The sequence below is a fragment of the Scyliorhinus torazame genome, chromosome 17, assembly GCF_047496885.1.
Source record: "Scyliorhinus torazame isolate Kashiwa2021f chromosome 17, sScyTor2.1, whole genome shotgun sequence".
Lineage (NCBI taxonomy): Eukaryota > Metazoa > Chordata > Chondrichthyes > Carcharhiniformes > Scyliorhinidae > Scyliorhinus > Scyliorhinus torazame.
Genome location: NC_092723.1, coordinates 186,613,423 through 186,629,042, shown reverse-complemented (window position 1 = coordinate 186,629,042; position 15,620 = coordinate 186,613,423). Strand labels below are relative to the sequence as shown.

Genomic DNA, 15,620 nt, shown 5'->3' with positions numbered 1-15,620 from the left:
GGAAGCTGTGCTGGGGGTGTCCCATCGTCGGGACCGGGAGATCGCGCTTCAGGGAACAGCCGGACAATTCCGGCTGAGGTGTTATTTACTTTCTTTATCGCAGGCAATAACCATCCTTTCTTCATAACCCCGCACATTCTCCCTTTCCAATAATAATCCAATTCCCTCCATCACACCCTCGGACAGAGAATTCCACATCCTAACCACTCGGTGGGTGAAAACGTTCCCCCTCCGGTCGCCATTGCTTCTTTTGCCCATCACCTGAAATCTGATTCTCGATCCTTCCGCCAATGGGAAGAGCTTCTCCCTATCCACTCCAGAGCCCACATGATTTTGAACACCCTTATCCAATCACCTCTCAACTTTCTCTTCTCCGCGAAGAACAGCCCAGCCTCTCCATTCCAAATCTCTTCCCGCCATCGCACGTAATTCCCGGGACAGGTTGCTAGTCTGTCGCTGGGGCAGCTTCTCCAATATTTCTTCATCCCTGGAACCATTCGCTGCATCCTTTCTAACGCCTTCACATTCTTCCTAAAGTGTGTTTTTTTTACATTCGTCCATGGTACGCGACAGCATTTACTGCCCATTCCTAATTGCCCTTATTCAGAGTTAGTTTAGAGTCAACCACATTGCTTTAGGTCTGGAGTCACATGTAGGCCAGACTTCCTTCCTTAAAGGAATGGTCATCGACAAGGGGCAGCAGGTAAGACACTGGTTAGCACTGTGGCTTCACAGCGCCAGGGTCCCAGGTTCGATTCCGGCTTGGGTCACTGTCTGTGCGGAGTCTGCACATCCTCCCCGTGTCTGCGTGGGTTTCCTCCAGGCGCTCCGGTTTCCTCCCACAGTCCAAAGATGTGCAGGTTAGGTGGATTGGCCATGTTAAATTGCCCTTAGTGTCCAAAATTGCCCTTAGTGTTGGGTGAGGTTGCTGGGTTATGGGGATAGGGTGGAGATGTGGACCTTGGGTGGGGTGCTCTTTCCAAGAGCCGGTGCAGACTCGATAGGCCGAATGGCCTCCTTCTGCATTGTAAATTCTATGATATTGGGAAAGAACTCGCATTGAAATAGCTTTGCACACCTGCCAGCGGGTCCAAATTAGTGCTTCACGGCTAATGAGGTAGTTTGTATTGTGATTTCGGGGAAGGTCACAGCCACTTTGTACCCTGCAAGATTGCACAGACAACGTTGAGATAATCTAGTTTTTATTGGGACAATCAAGGGATCGACGCTGGCCACAATGCAATTCCCCCCTTTTGTCTCAAAGTAAGGCCCGGGACCTCTTACGACCAATCTGAATAGGCAGATACGGCTCGTCTCATGTCCAAACGACAGTGTGGCCCTCTCTCAGTACGAGATGGAATGCTGAAGTAACTGGGACTTGAACCCATGACCTTTTCCCTCAGCTTCCAATCAGCTCAGGCTGAAATTATAAATTAAGTTCAGTGAAATTCTAAAAAGCAAAAGACCGTTGGCGGATTCTCCGGTCCGCCAGCCGTGTTTCCCAGTGCGGAGCGTCCCCGCCAGCAGCGGGATTCTCCATTCCCACCAATGGGGTTTCCCATTGTGGCCACCCCGCGCCGTTGGGATACCCACGGGCGTGGATGCGCTGGCGGTGTACCGGAGAATCCCGCTGACAGAGAATCCCGCTGACGGAGAATCCCGCTGAGGGAGAATCCCGCTGACGGAGAATCCCGCTGACAGAGAATCCCGCTGACGGAGAATCCCGCTGACAGAGAATCCCGCTGACGGAGAATCCCGCTGACAGAGAATCCCGCTGACAGAGAATCCCGCTGACGGAGAATCCCGCTGACGGAGAATCCCGCTGTCGGAGAATCCCGCTGACAGAGAATCCCGCTGACAGAGAATCCCGCTGAGGGAGAATCCCGCTGAGGGAGAATCCCGCTGACGGAGAATCCCGCAGACGGCGAAACCCGCTGACGGAGAATCCCGCTGACGGAGAATCCCGCTGACGGAGAATCCCGCTGACAGAGAATCCCGCGGGGGGAGAATCCCGCGGGGGGAGAATCCCGCTGACGGAGAATCCCGCTGACGGAGGATCCCGGTGACGGAGGATCCCGCTGAGGGAGGATCCCGGTGACGGAGGATCCCGCTGACGGAGAATCCCGCTGACAGAGAATCCCGCTGACAGAGAATCCCGCTGACGGAGAATCCCGCTGACGGAGAATCCCGCTGACGGAGAATCCCGCTGACGGAGAATCCCACTGACGGAGAATCCCGCTGACAGAGAATCCCGCTGACGGAGAATCCCGCTGACGGAGAATCCCGCTGACAGAGATTCCCGCTGACGGAGAATCCCGCTGACAGAGATTCCCACTGACGGAAAATCCCGCTGACGGAGAATCCCGCTGACGGAGAATCCCGCTGACAGAGATTCCCACTGACGGAGAATCCCGCTGACGGAGAATCCCGCTGCATGTATCTCTACTTTTCGATTCCCCACAAGTGGAAACATTTTATTCATGGCTACTGTGGTAGAGTGGCCCCTTTATGGGTCAAAGGCCACGTGACCCGTCCTGAGCTTATGGAGACGAAGCGGACGAACGTTAGCCTATCGGGTAGGTCGGCGTGGACCTGGCTGTTGGGGACTGGTCAGAGAATGCTTGGGAGGCGAGGAAACTCAACCTGTCTTCCTGCTGTGCTCCCTCCCCACGGCTTCACCTCTTCCAGCCCCAAAGACAACTCTACCAGACCTCTTGCAAGTGGAGTAAAACACCAAAGGTTCAAAACACCAATCTGGTGGACTGAAATGGTGCTTTACAACTAGCAGTCTGTGTGAGTTTGTTATTCAGTGAGTCAAGAGGTGAGAAAGAGCAACTTTTTCAAATGACCTTCTGACAAATAAAAGGGGTGAGATTCTCCCTTCTGACAGCAGAGTGTTGATGCCGTCGTAAAAACTGCAAAGTTTAACGAACCTTTGCCCTACAGGAGGCCAGCATGGCACTCGAGCGACCCACAGTGCTCCAGCTGCCGATACCAGCGCCAAATGGGCGCCGTGGGTCTGCTCATGCGTGCTGCGACCGGCGTGAATGCATGCTGCGACCGGCGTGAATGCATGCTGCGACCGGCGTGAATGCGTGCTGCGACCGGCGTGAATGCGTGCTGCGACCGGCGTGAATGCGTGCTGCGACCGGCGTGAATGCGTGCTGCGACCCACACGATTGCGTGCTGCGACCCACGTGAATGCGTGCTGCGACCCACGCGATTGCGTGCTGCGACCCACGCGATTGCGTGCTGCGACCCACGTGAATGCGTGCTGAGACCCACGCGATTGCGTGCTGCGACCCACGCGATTGCATGCTGCGACCCACGTGAATGCATGCTGCGACCGGCGTGAATGCGTGCTGCGACCCACGTGAATGCGTGCTGCGACCCACGCGATTGCGTGCTGCGACCGGCGTGAATGCGTGCTGCGACCGGCGTGAATGCGTGCTGCGACCCACGCGATTGCGTGCTGCGACCGGCGTGAATGCGTGCTGCGACCGGCGTGAATGCGTGCTGCGACCCACGCGATTGCGTGCTGCGACCCACACGATTGCGTGCTGCGACCGGCGTGAATGCGTGCTGCGACCGGCGTGAATGCATGCTGCGACCCACGTGAATGCGTGCTGCGACCCACGTGAATGCGTGCTGCGACCCACGTGAATGCGTGCTGCGACCCACGTGAATGCGTGCTGCAACCCACGCGATTGCGTGCTGCAACCCACGTGAATGCGTGCTGCGACCCACGCGATTGCGTGCTGCGACCCACGTGAATGCGTGCTGCGATCCACGCGATTGCGTGCTGCGACCGGCGTGAATGCGTGCTGCGACCGGCGTGAATGCGTGCTGCGACCGGCGTGAATGCGTGCTGCGACCGGCGTGAATACGTGCTGCGACCGGCGTGAATGCGTGCTGCGACCGGCGTGAATGCGTGCTGCGACCCACGTGAATGCGTGCTGCGACCCACGCGATTGCGTGCTGCAACCCACGTGAATGCGTGCTGCGACCCACGCGATTGCGTGCTGCGACCCACGTGAATGCGTGCTGTGACCGACGTGAATGCGTGCTGCGACCGGCGTGAATGCGTGCTGCGACACACGTGAATGCGTGCTGCGGCCCACGCGATTGCGTGCTGCGACCCACGCGATTGCGTGCTGCGACCCACGTGAATGCGTGCTGCGACCCACGTGAATGCGTGCTGCGTCCCATGCGATTGCGTGCTGCGACCCACGCGATTGCGTGCTGCGACACACGTGAATGCATGCTGTGACCGACGTGAATGCGTGCTGTGACCCACGTGAATGCGTGCTGCGACCCACGCGATTGCGTGCTGCGGCCCACGCGATTGCGTGCTGCGACCCACGTGAATGCGTGCTGCGACCCACGTGAATGCGTGCTGCGTCCCATGCGATTGCGTGCTGCGACCCACGCGATTGCGTGCTGCGACCCACGTGAATGCGTGCTGCGACCGGCGTGAATGCGTGCTGCGACCCACGTGAATGCGTGCTGCGACCGGCGTGAATGCGTGCTGCGACCCACGTGAATGCGTGCTGCGACCGGCGTGAATGCGTGCTGCGACCCACGTGAATGCCTGCTGCGACCCACGCGATTGCGTGCTGCGACCCACGTGAATGCGTGCTGCGACCCACGTGAATGCGTGCTGCGACCCACGCGATTGCGTGCTGCGACCCACGTGAATGCGTGCTGCGACCCACGTGAATGCGTGCTGCGACCCACGCGATTGCGTGCTGCGACCCACGTGAATGCGTGCTGCGACCCACGCGATTGCGTGCTGCGACCCACGTGAATGCGTGCTGCGACCCTCGTGATTGCATGCTGCGACCCACGCGATTGCGTGCTGCGACCCACGCGATTGCGTGCTGCGACCGGCGTGAATGCGTGCTGCGACCCACGTGAATGCGTGCTGCGACCGACGTGAATGCGTGCTGCGACCGGCGTGAATGCGTGCTGCGACCCACGTGAATGCGTGCTGCGACCGGCGTGAATGCGTGCTGCAACCCACGTGAATGCGTGCTGCGACCCACGTGAATGCGTGCTGCGACCCACGCGATTGCGTGCTGCGACCCACGTGAATGCGTGCTGCGACCCACGTGAATGCGTGCTGCGACCGGCGTGAATGCGTGCTGCGACCCACGTGAATGCGTGCTGCGACCGACGTGAATGCGTGCTGCGACCCACGTGTATGCGTGCTGCGACCGACGTGAATGCGTGCTGCGACCGGCGTGAATGCGTGCTGCGACCGGCGTGAATGCGTGCTGCGACCCACATGAATGCGTGCTGCGACCGGCGTGAATGCGTGCTGCGACCGGCGTGAATGCGTGCTGCGACCCACGTGAATGCGTGCTGCGACCCACACGATTGCGTGCTGCGACCCACGTGAATGCGTGCTGCGACCGGCGTGAATGCGTGCTGCGACCCACGTGAATGCGTGCTGCGACCCACGCGATTGCGTGCTGCGACCCACGCGATTGCGTGCTGCGACCGGCGTGAATGCGTGCTGCGACCCACATGAATGCGTGCTGCGACCCACGTGAATGCGTGCTGCGACCCACGCGATTGCGTGCTGCGACCCACGTGAATGCGTGCTGCGACCCACGCGATTGCGTGCTGCGACCCACGTGATTGCGTGCTGCGACCGGCGTGAATGCATGCTGCGACCGGCGTGAATGCGCGCATGCGCGGTGGCTTCCCTCTCTGCGCCGGCCCCGATGCAATATGGCGCAGGGCTACAGGGGCCGTCGCGGAGTAAAAGAGACCCCCACCAGGAGAGGCCGGCCTGCTGATCGGTAGGCCCCGATCACGGGCCAGGCCACGGTGGACGCCCCCCCACCCTGGGTTCGGACCCACCCTCCTCCCCCCACCATGCCGCGGTCAACAGGATGGATGCCGAGGTCCCGGCGGGTAAGACCAGATGTGAAAGACGCCGGCGGGGCTCGGGCTTTTTTGGCGGCCACTCGGCCCATCCCGGGCAGAAAATCACCGGGGGGGCAGCCGGGTAGACCAGCCCCCGACCGCCGCCACGCCGACCGTGCTGGCGCCAATAGCGCTGATTCACCGGAGAATCAGCGGACCGGCGTTGAGGCGTCATCGCGCGAATTGCGCCCAGCACGGCGATTCTCCAAACCGGCGTGGGTTGAGAGAATCCCGCCCAAGGTGCTTGTTTAGAAATGAATATTACAATCCTGGACCAGACCCCAACAGTTGCTAGGATACTGGGCAGAAACCCCAATATTTTATTGAATTTGTAAGACTGTGAGGATACCTCACTCCAGGGGTGACTCCACACTCAAATAGGGACATGGTTATATTAAAACAGGATTAAAATAACTAACATCACCCAATAAATTAGCTTGCAATTACCAGTTAAACAATGCTTAACAATGACAATGAATGACTAAATCTTTTATCTGCAATCAAGCAAAATTCATTTCAGGTCAAAAATTACTTTTATATACAATTAGCCAACCCAGGGCTATTTGCTGTAAAGTGATGTCTTGGATAAACTGCTTTGAGAGAGAGAGATCCTTCAGATACCAGCTTGCAGATTCTTGCCTGTGTCAAACTATTGTTCAACCTGCCAGCTTTTTCAGAAACCATTGTTCTGTTCACAGGCAACACCTTCTTTAACTCAACTGCTGGGAGAGAAACTGTTGATCTAGCTTCAGCCAAATCTTTAACTGAATTGTTTCTCCAGAAACTGCTGGGTCTTCTCACAGACAGAACGAAACCGATCTCCAAAACTCCAAAACTCAACACCTGACTGCTTCAGGCCCTGGCTCCTCCCATTAACCACATCATCTTACTAATGCCAAACACAATGAGCGCGATTAAACGGGGGGGGGCGGAAAAAGAGTCCCGTTGAGCGGGGTGACTCTCGGCGCCAGCAGTACCGTGCACACCTGTCTGTGTTTGGCCTCACGGAGGAGCACCCCATCCTGGCTGCACATAACTTCATCGTCTGCGCAGGACGAGATTGGGACGCCATTTTTAAATACCGTCCCGATCTCTCGAGCCCAGCTCGACATCCCAACCCGGTCGTGACTTTAAAATAAGATTATTGCAGGGGTTACACAGTAACCCAGGGTTTTAACCCTGGCTGCACCAAGTACACATAATACAATATACCTGACATTTCTACATCCATCACATGGAGCACCACGGAGCCAAAGGAAGCCCTTTATTTAAATATGTCAATGATCTTTTTATAATAATTGCAGTGGACACCCCATGTAGCTATGAAGAAGTCCAACGCAATACCGAAGGCAGTGTTATTCACCATGAGATGGACGTGTGTCTACTACCCAACACCAGGAAGCTTCTGGCAACCGTTTTATATCTCAAATGACGGTGAGTTGTGATTAAAGTTCCTGACTGTTGGACCCAATCCACAATGACATCAGGCTTTCCAAATAATGTATTCTGAAATGGCATGTTACTCCAGACTCGATTATTTCCATGATTGATAGATAGACAGACAGCCAAGCAGGCAGACAGACACGCAGACAGATAGACAGATGTAGGCAGACAGGCAGGCAGTCAGACAGGCAGACATACAGACAGGCAGGCAGGCAGAGAAACTCAGACAGGCAGCCATACAGACAGGCAGAGTGACCCAGGCAGTCAGACAGATGTAGGCAGACAGGACGGAAAGTGGACAGACAGATAAACAAACGTAGGCAGACAGATAGCCAGACGATAGGCAGACAGATAGCCAGACGCAGTCAGACAGGCAGACAGGCAGGCAGAGGCAGACAGACAGATGGGCAGACAGACAGACAGAGACAGACAGACAGGAAGGCTGGCAGAAAGACAGATGTAGGCAGGCAGACAGATGGGAAGAAAGACAGACAGAGGCAGACAGACAGACAGATGGGAAGACAGACAGACAGGCAGACAGAGGTAGACAAAGAGGCAGACAGACAGATGCAGGCAGGCAGATTCACTCAGTCAGACAGACAGGCAGACAGATGTGGGCAGGCAAACATAAAGACAGGTAAATGGATAGATAGAGATGGATAGATTGATATACAGATAGATAGATAGATAGATGGAAGAGGTGTGGCCATCACTGTCCTTGGCCATTGTTTGTTTACACTGACAGAATGTGAAGGTTTTTCTGTGAATTATTTTTGAACATGCTGTATATAGGTCAGCGAGTGGGACATGTCAGACCTAATTACCGGAGCTTAAGTTTTCACATGACAATTATACCCTGTCCATTGTCCACAGACAAAAGCCATGCAGCTGAGGCTATTTTTGCAACAGTGAGGTTCTTGCATTATTCAGATATTTGTTCAAATTTGACTTCCAACATCTCGAGCTGAAGGTGGAGATCTGGATGCAGTTCATATGATTTCCCAGTGTAACACAGGAAAAGTGCAGTTTCTATCCATTCAGTGCTCGATGGGCCTGTGACCACCTGAAACAAATAGAAACACCCGATACAATAACAATGTGTCGTTTAAGATGCCCAGGCCGGCTTGATTGGTCAGTTTAAAATAATAATCATCTTTATTGTCACAAGTAGGCTTACATTAACACTGCAGTGAAGTTACTGTGAAAATCCCCTAGTTGCCACACTCCGGCGCCTGTTTGGGTACACAGAGGGAGAATTCAGAATGTCCAATTCACCTAACAGCGCGTCTTTCGGGACTTGTGGGAGGAAACCGGAGCACCCAGAGAAAACCCACGCAGACACGGGGAGAACGTGCTGACTCCGCACAGACAGTGACCCAAGCCGGGAATCGAACCCGGGTCCCTGGCGCTGTGAAGCAACAGTGCTAACCACTGTGCGGCCGTGCCGCCCGGGGGGATGTTTGTTGTTGGGTTTATTTGGTGGGCACACGCAGAGGCACGTGGGACAGTGAGGACTGGAGGGCGCGATGCAAGTGAAGCTGCCGTTGGTGGGCGGTGGGTGGCAGGTGGAGCATGGGTGGAGAAGGAAAAGAGAAGATGAAAGGAGCCCATCAAGAAAGGTACCCCGGCTGGAGGGATTGCGGACGGGATTGATGGGAAGGGTGACAAGAGGGGGGTACAGATTATGTGTGAAGGATGTAGGGAATGAGATGGGTGAGGTACCCTCAATAATGATGCTTAGAGATTAAACTGTAAAGAAGGCTTTATTAGACTAATAACAATGCTACAGCGAGAGACGAGAGCTGACTGCTGCACAGACCATGAGGCAGCCCTTTATGTATAGCTCCCAGATGGGCGGAGCCAGGGGCGGAGTCCCCAGGGTTCCAAGCCCGGTCTTAAAGGGGACATCACCTTACATGATGATAAGGCAGTAACTGTTCATCACATTCACCCCCTGTTTAAAAAGGAGTCCGGCGGGGGTGAAGTGCCATCATAGGTCCATCCATCTCGGTGGCCGGATCGTCCTCCTCGACCTCCTCAATTCGGGCGGTGGTGCGGCGGGCACGGACGTCCCGGTTGAGGGCACATCCGGGAGCACAGCGGTCGGAGCTTCGGTCCGGGTCGGGGCAGGGGAACTAGGCAGTGTCGGGGGTAGCGGTGCCAGCGTCGGCGGGGTGTGTAAAGGGGGGGCGCAAGGGGGGTGCATGGTAGGAGCTCACCAACGGGTGGTAGGGCCGGAAGGGGGTGTGTTGTAGGGGGCGACGGGTCCTGCAGGGGAGCGGCGCGGAAAGGGGCGTCTGTGGTGGAGGATCCAGCGGGCGCCAGATCCCGGAGAGAAACTGTATCTTGCCTGCCGTCGGAGTACTCCACGTAGGCGTAACTGGGGTTGGCGTGGAGCAGTCGGACCTTTTCAACTAGGGGGTCCGTTTTATGGCTCCTCACGTGCCTCCGGAGAAGAACAGGTCCCGGAGCCATCAGCCAAGGTGGAAGCGAGACCCCGGAGGTAGATTTCCTGGGGAAGAGAAACAATCGGTCGTGAGGGGTCTCATTCGTGGCCGTGCAGAGGAGCGACCTAATGGAGTGTCGGGCATCGGGTAGGACCTCCTGCCAGCGGGTGGTTGGGAGATTTCTCGACCGCAGGACCAGAAGGACAGCTTTCCACACGGTCGCGTTCTCCCTCTCCACCTGCCCGTTTCCCCGTGGGTTATAGCTGGCCGTTCTGCTCGAGGCGATGCCTTTGCTGAGCAGATACTGACGCAGTTCATCGCTCATGAACGATGTACCCCGGTCGCTGTGGATATAAGCAGGGAAACCGAACAGGGTGAAGATGCTGTGCAGTGCCTTAATCACCGTGGCTGAGGTCATGTCGGGGCAGGGAATGGCGAATGGGAAACGGGAGAACTCATCGATTACGGTGAGGAAATAGGCATAACGGTTGGTGGACGGGAGGGGCCCCTTGAAGTCCACGCTCAGTCGCTCAAAGGGGCCCGAGGCCTTCACGAGCCGAACCTTGTCTGGCCGATAGAAGTGCGGTTTGCACTCCGCACAGACCTGGCAGGCCCTGACCATGGCCTTGACCTCCTTGGTTGAGTAAGGTAGGTTGCGGGACTTGATGAAATGGACGAGCCGGGTAACGCCCAGGTGGCAGAGGTCATTGTGGATGGCTTGCAGGCGGTCCTCCTGCGCGTTGGCGCATGTGCCGCGGGACAGTGCATCTGGGGGCTCGTTGAGCTCCCCTGGACGATACTTGATATCGTACGAGTAGGTGGAGAGTTCGATCCTCCACCTCAAAATTTTATCGTTTTTTATTTTGCCCCGTTGCGTGTTATCAAACATATAGGCGACCGACCGTTGGTCGGTGACGAGGGTAAACCTCCTACCGGCTAGGTAGTGTCTCCAGCGCCGCACAGCCTCCCAATGGCTTGTGCCTCCTTTTCGACTGCAGAATGTCGAACCTCGGAGGCGGTGAGGGTTCGGGAGAAGAACGCTACTGGTCTGCCTCCTTGATTGAGGGTAGCAGCCAGGGCGATGTCTGATGCATCGCTCTCTACCTGGAAAGGGATGGTTTCGCCACCGCGTGCATGGCGGCCTTGGTGATGTCGGCCTTGATGCGGTTGAAGGCCAATTGAGCCTCAGCCGAGAGGGGAAAAGTGGTGGTCTTTAGGAGTGGGCGGGCTTTGTCCACATACTTGGGGACCCACTGGGCGTAATAGGAGAAAAATCCCAAGCACCATTTGAGGGCCTTGAGGCTGCGGGGGAGAGGGAGTTCCTTAAGGGGGCGCATGCGGTCGGGGTCGGGACCTAGGACCCCGTCTTCCACGACATAGCCGAGGATGGCCAGCCGGGTGGTGTGGAAAACGCATTTGCCCTCGTTATAGGTCAGGTTAAGGGCTCGGGCGGTCTGGAGGAACTTTTTGAGGTTAGCGTCATGGTCCTGCTGATCATGGCCGCAGATGGTGACATTGTCCAAGTACGGGTATGTAGCCCGCAAACCGTACTGGTCCACCATTTGGTCCATTACCCTTTGAAAGATGGAGACCCCATTTGTGACACCAAAGGGGACCCTGAGGAAGTGGAAGAGACGGCCGGCTGCTTCGAAGGCAGTATAGGGGCGATCTTTTGGTCGGATGGGGAGCTGGTGGTAGGCAGATTTGAGGTCGACCGTGGAAAAGACTCGGTATTGGGCGATCCGATTTACCATTTCCGCGATGCGAGGAAGGGGGTACGCATCAAGCTGCGTGAATCGGTTTATGGTCTGGCTATAATCCACGACCATCCGTTTCTTCTCCCCGGACCGGACTACCACCACTTGCGCTCTCCAAGGGCTGTTGCTAGCCTCGATGACCCCCTCTCCCAGTAAACGCTGGACCTCTGACTTGATAAAAGCCATATCTTGGGCACTGTAGCGCCGGCTCCTGGTGGCGACGGGCTTACAGTCGGGAGTGAGGTTAGCGAATAGCGAGGGGGGTGCGACTTTCAGTGTCGCAAGGCAGCACACCGTGAGGGGGGGCAAGGGTCCGTCGAACTTCAGTGTCAGGCTTCGGTGGCTGCACTGGAAATCCAGTCCGAGCAGCAGGGGGGCACAGAGGTGAGGGAGGCTATAAAATTTGAAACGGGTGTATTTGGCACCCTGGATCGAGAGATCCACAATACAGTACCCCGTGATTTGTACCGAGTGAGACCCAGATGAGAGGGCTATAGTTTGGGATGCGGGATGGGTGCGTAGGGAGCAGCGCCTTACCGTTTCAGGGTGGATAAAGCTCTCCGTGCTCCCGGAGTCGAAGAGGCATGCAGTGTCGTGCCCGTTGACCTGGACCTGCATCATGGAGTTCTGTAGGTGTTTTGGCCGAGTTTGGTCGAGGGTGATCGCACCCAGTCGCGGGTAGTCGGAGGCGTCAGCCGAGTGGGACTCGTAAAATGGCCGCCGCCGCTGGCTGCGCGTGTCAGGTCGAGAAGATGGCCGCCGACAAGATGGCCGCTCCCATGATTCGCACGAGGCTGATGACGCGTCAGAAGAGGGCGTGTCGGGTCGGTGCGCAGCAGCATTGCTAGGCCTGCGGGCCTGAGAGCCTGATTTTCGGGCCAGCTGTTCTTTGTTTTTCTGGCCCCTGAGTCTGGCCAGGCAGACCCTCGCAAAGTGCCCTTTCTTCCCTCAGTCGCTGCAGATCGCGGAGCGGGCTGGGCAGCGTGGGCGTGGGTGCTGGCCCTGCCCGCAGAAGTAGCAAGGTGTGCCCCCATGATGAGCGGGTCGCCGCGTGGCGCAGGCCTGTAATACGGGGGAGTCTGAGGAAGTCCGGGGGGGGCTGGCAGAGTCCGCGGGGCACGTACCCAAGTTATGTCGGGCCACCTCCAGCGAGGAGGCGAGCGTTAGCGTCTCCTGGAGGTCTTTTGCCCCGTTTTCGAGCAGCCGCTGCCGGATGTAGGTCGAGCGGATGCCGGACACGAAAGCATCTCTGATGTGCCGGTTCATATGGACTTCCCCTGTCACACCCTGATGGTCACAGTCCCTGGCAAGCGCGGTGAGTTTTTCAACAATCTCGTCGAGCGATTCCCCCGAGCGCTGCCGGCAGGTAGAGAGCAGATGCCGGGCGTGCACCTCGTTGATGGGTTTGACAAACCGCTTGCGGAGGAACTCAATCGCCGCATCATAAGTCGTCGCCTTTTTGAGCGTGGCGGAGATTCTGTGACTCACCCGGGCGTGGAGTAGACGCAGCTTGTGTGGCCCCAGGATGGGAGTCTCTGCGGAGTCCAGGTAGGCCTCGAAGCATCGCAGCCAGTATTTAAAAATTTCCTTTGCCTCCGGCGTTTGTGCTTCCAGATTGAGCTTCTCTGGTTTTAGGCCTGCGTCCATCCTGAATCTAGTTTAGTCTAATAAATTGAGGTACCCTCAATAATGACGCTTAGAGATTAAACTGTAAAGAAGGCTTTATTAGACTAATAACTATGCTACAGCTAGAGACGAGAGCTGACTGTTACAGACCATGAGGCAGCCCTTTATGTATGGCTCCCAGATGGGCGGAGCCAGAGGCGGTGTCCCCAGGGTTCCAAGCCCGGTCTTAAAGGGGACATCACCTTACATGATGATAAGGCAGTAACCGTTCATCACAATGGGATTAGCAGGAACGGAAGGGATGGTGGAATTGGTTAAGTGTGGCAAAAGGAACGGGGACAATTAGCTACTGCAACCTATGGTTTTTGTGCCAAAAAATGAGAATTCACTAGATGTAAAAGAAATGTTTCAGAAAGCTGTCATGAGAATTGAACAAATTACAAATAAAGTCAGCACAGCCCCAGATGACCAGAGGCTGCTCTCCCCTTTGAGGGAGAGAGCTGACTGCTGGTGATTTAACCTGAGGATCACCACAGACGAAGAAGATGCGAACAGTCTATACCCACCAGGTTCTCTCCACAGTCTAACTCCAAGAGGTTTTGATTCTGTCAAAACCTTTGCAGAAAAAATAACCAGAAATATTTAAAGTACTGTTTCATTAAAGATACTGTCAGGGTCCGTCCTATAGATTCCCTTATCTCTCCTTTCTTGTATTTTACTGTTCGAATTCTGACCCATGGATGATTGATGGAAATGTGTCTTTAAGGCAAGCAGCAGAGAGAATGAGGAATCTAGGAGAGAATTCAGGGGAAAGCACTCTGCTGCTTTGAACAGAAACTTCAGACTTCTCAGCACCCAAGAGAGAGATGGGGGTGTGGGGGAGGGGGGGGGGGGGCTCGGTTTGATTGCGTGGCCGGTGGCCAATGGATTGCCCCAAAAGGCCATCCTCTGCTTGGGAACAGGTGGTGATTGGATCCTAACCCAGTCAAATGATTTTCAGAATCCCAAGGAGCTCAGTCGGACTCCTGAAAGCATTGGGACAAGGCCCCTCCCTCTCTGTCTCCTCCGCGTTTTCTCCAGAAAGTCTGTGGGTGCTGTATTTCTGAAAATGCAGAGAACCTTAATGAATGAATCCACAGGGAAACCATTACAGGCTGCAAACAAAGACCAGCACCCCTTCTAGCACCTTCCTAGATTCCCTAAATTTAGGTCAAGCACTGCCCCCTCTCTTTTTGGAATTTATTTGTGTGGGCTCACAAAGCTCCCCTGGATACACCTTAAGAGTTCCACCCCCTCTAATCCTTTCACACTTTGCCTATCCCAATTATCACTGGGGAAGTTGAAATCCCCGACTATTATTGCCCTATTGTTTTTTTCCTTAATGAGAGGAATTTCTCATAGTCAATCAACTCTGGGACAAGATTGTTGTCCAGTATTCTGCAGCTTCAGAAATGCTAAAGATTCTGCTACAGCTTCTGTGCTGACCTCCAGCTCTGAAGAAATGAAGACTATCAGCTGGGACTCGAGTATGGGCCAATTGACATTCACCCTGGGAACGTCCCCGCTCTCTAACAGCGTGATCCCCTACGGACTCTAACCTGGACCCAGACAGAAATCTCTGTGGAAGACTCTCCTCGAACAACAGGAGATAAACAATACATCAGGAGATTCAGCGGAACTAAAATCTGAATGTTTATAAGCTGCTAAAAGCACAGCTGATTCTTCTCCGAATACAACAGAGACGTCACAAGGTGCATCGAACAACAGGAAAGATGAATCATTCTCTAGGGCCTCAACCGCCAAAGGATCACTCAGTGTTGTGAGGCTGCTTCAGCATCGCTCTGTAGGAAGAGTCAATTCAGACCCAGCAGGTCTTCATGGGGATGGTGACCGTCTGCTGCGGAGCATTCTGTATCTCCCACCTCCGGCCTGACTGTGAAGAACTGAGAGATTCTCAGCTTCCTTGTCTGTCCTGGATCGAGTGGATGGTGTCTCTGGGAAAGAAAGGAACTTGTTACTGAAAGTATAAACTTCCTCAGCTTCTGATAGCTGAATTTCCACTGCTTCTGAAGAGAAGGTTGAAGATTGTTCTGTGAAAGACTGCGAGTTTCTCAAATAATGTGCTTCACCTGTTTTTTCTAGGATTCCTAGGAGAATACTGACATCATAATTTGGGGCAGCACGGTAGCACAGTGGTTAGCACCGCTGCCTCACAGCGCCAGGGACCCGGGTTCAATTCCTGCCTTGGGTTACTGTCTGTGCGGAGTCTGCACGTTCTCCCCGTGTCTGCGTGGGTTTCCTCCGGGTGCTCCGGTTTCCTCCCACAGTCCAAAGATGTGCAGGTTAGGTGGAGTTAAAGGGATAATGCAGGGGAGTGTGCCTAGGTAGGGTACTGTTTCAGAGGGCAGTGCAG

General features: G+C 55.3%; 1 long non-coding RNA gene across 2 annotated transcripts in view; it reads right to left on the bottom strand.

Annotated features, from left to right (window-relative positions):
• The window catches only part of LOC140393606 (uncharacterized), a 185,380-nt gene that overhangs the window by 48,646 nt on the left and 121,114 nt on the right, over window positions 1-15,620 (bottom strand). Inside the window, exon 3 of one of the 2 annotated variants that reach the window (XR_011935693.1) lies at window positions 8,398-8,440. The exons of the other annotated variant lie outside the window; for it this stretch is intronic. This is a non-coding gene — a long non-coding RNA (uncharacterized lncRNA). Of the gene's footprint in view, window positions 1-8,397; window positions 8,441-15,620 lie in introns of those variants that run through there. 2 annotated transcript variants of the gene reach the window in all.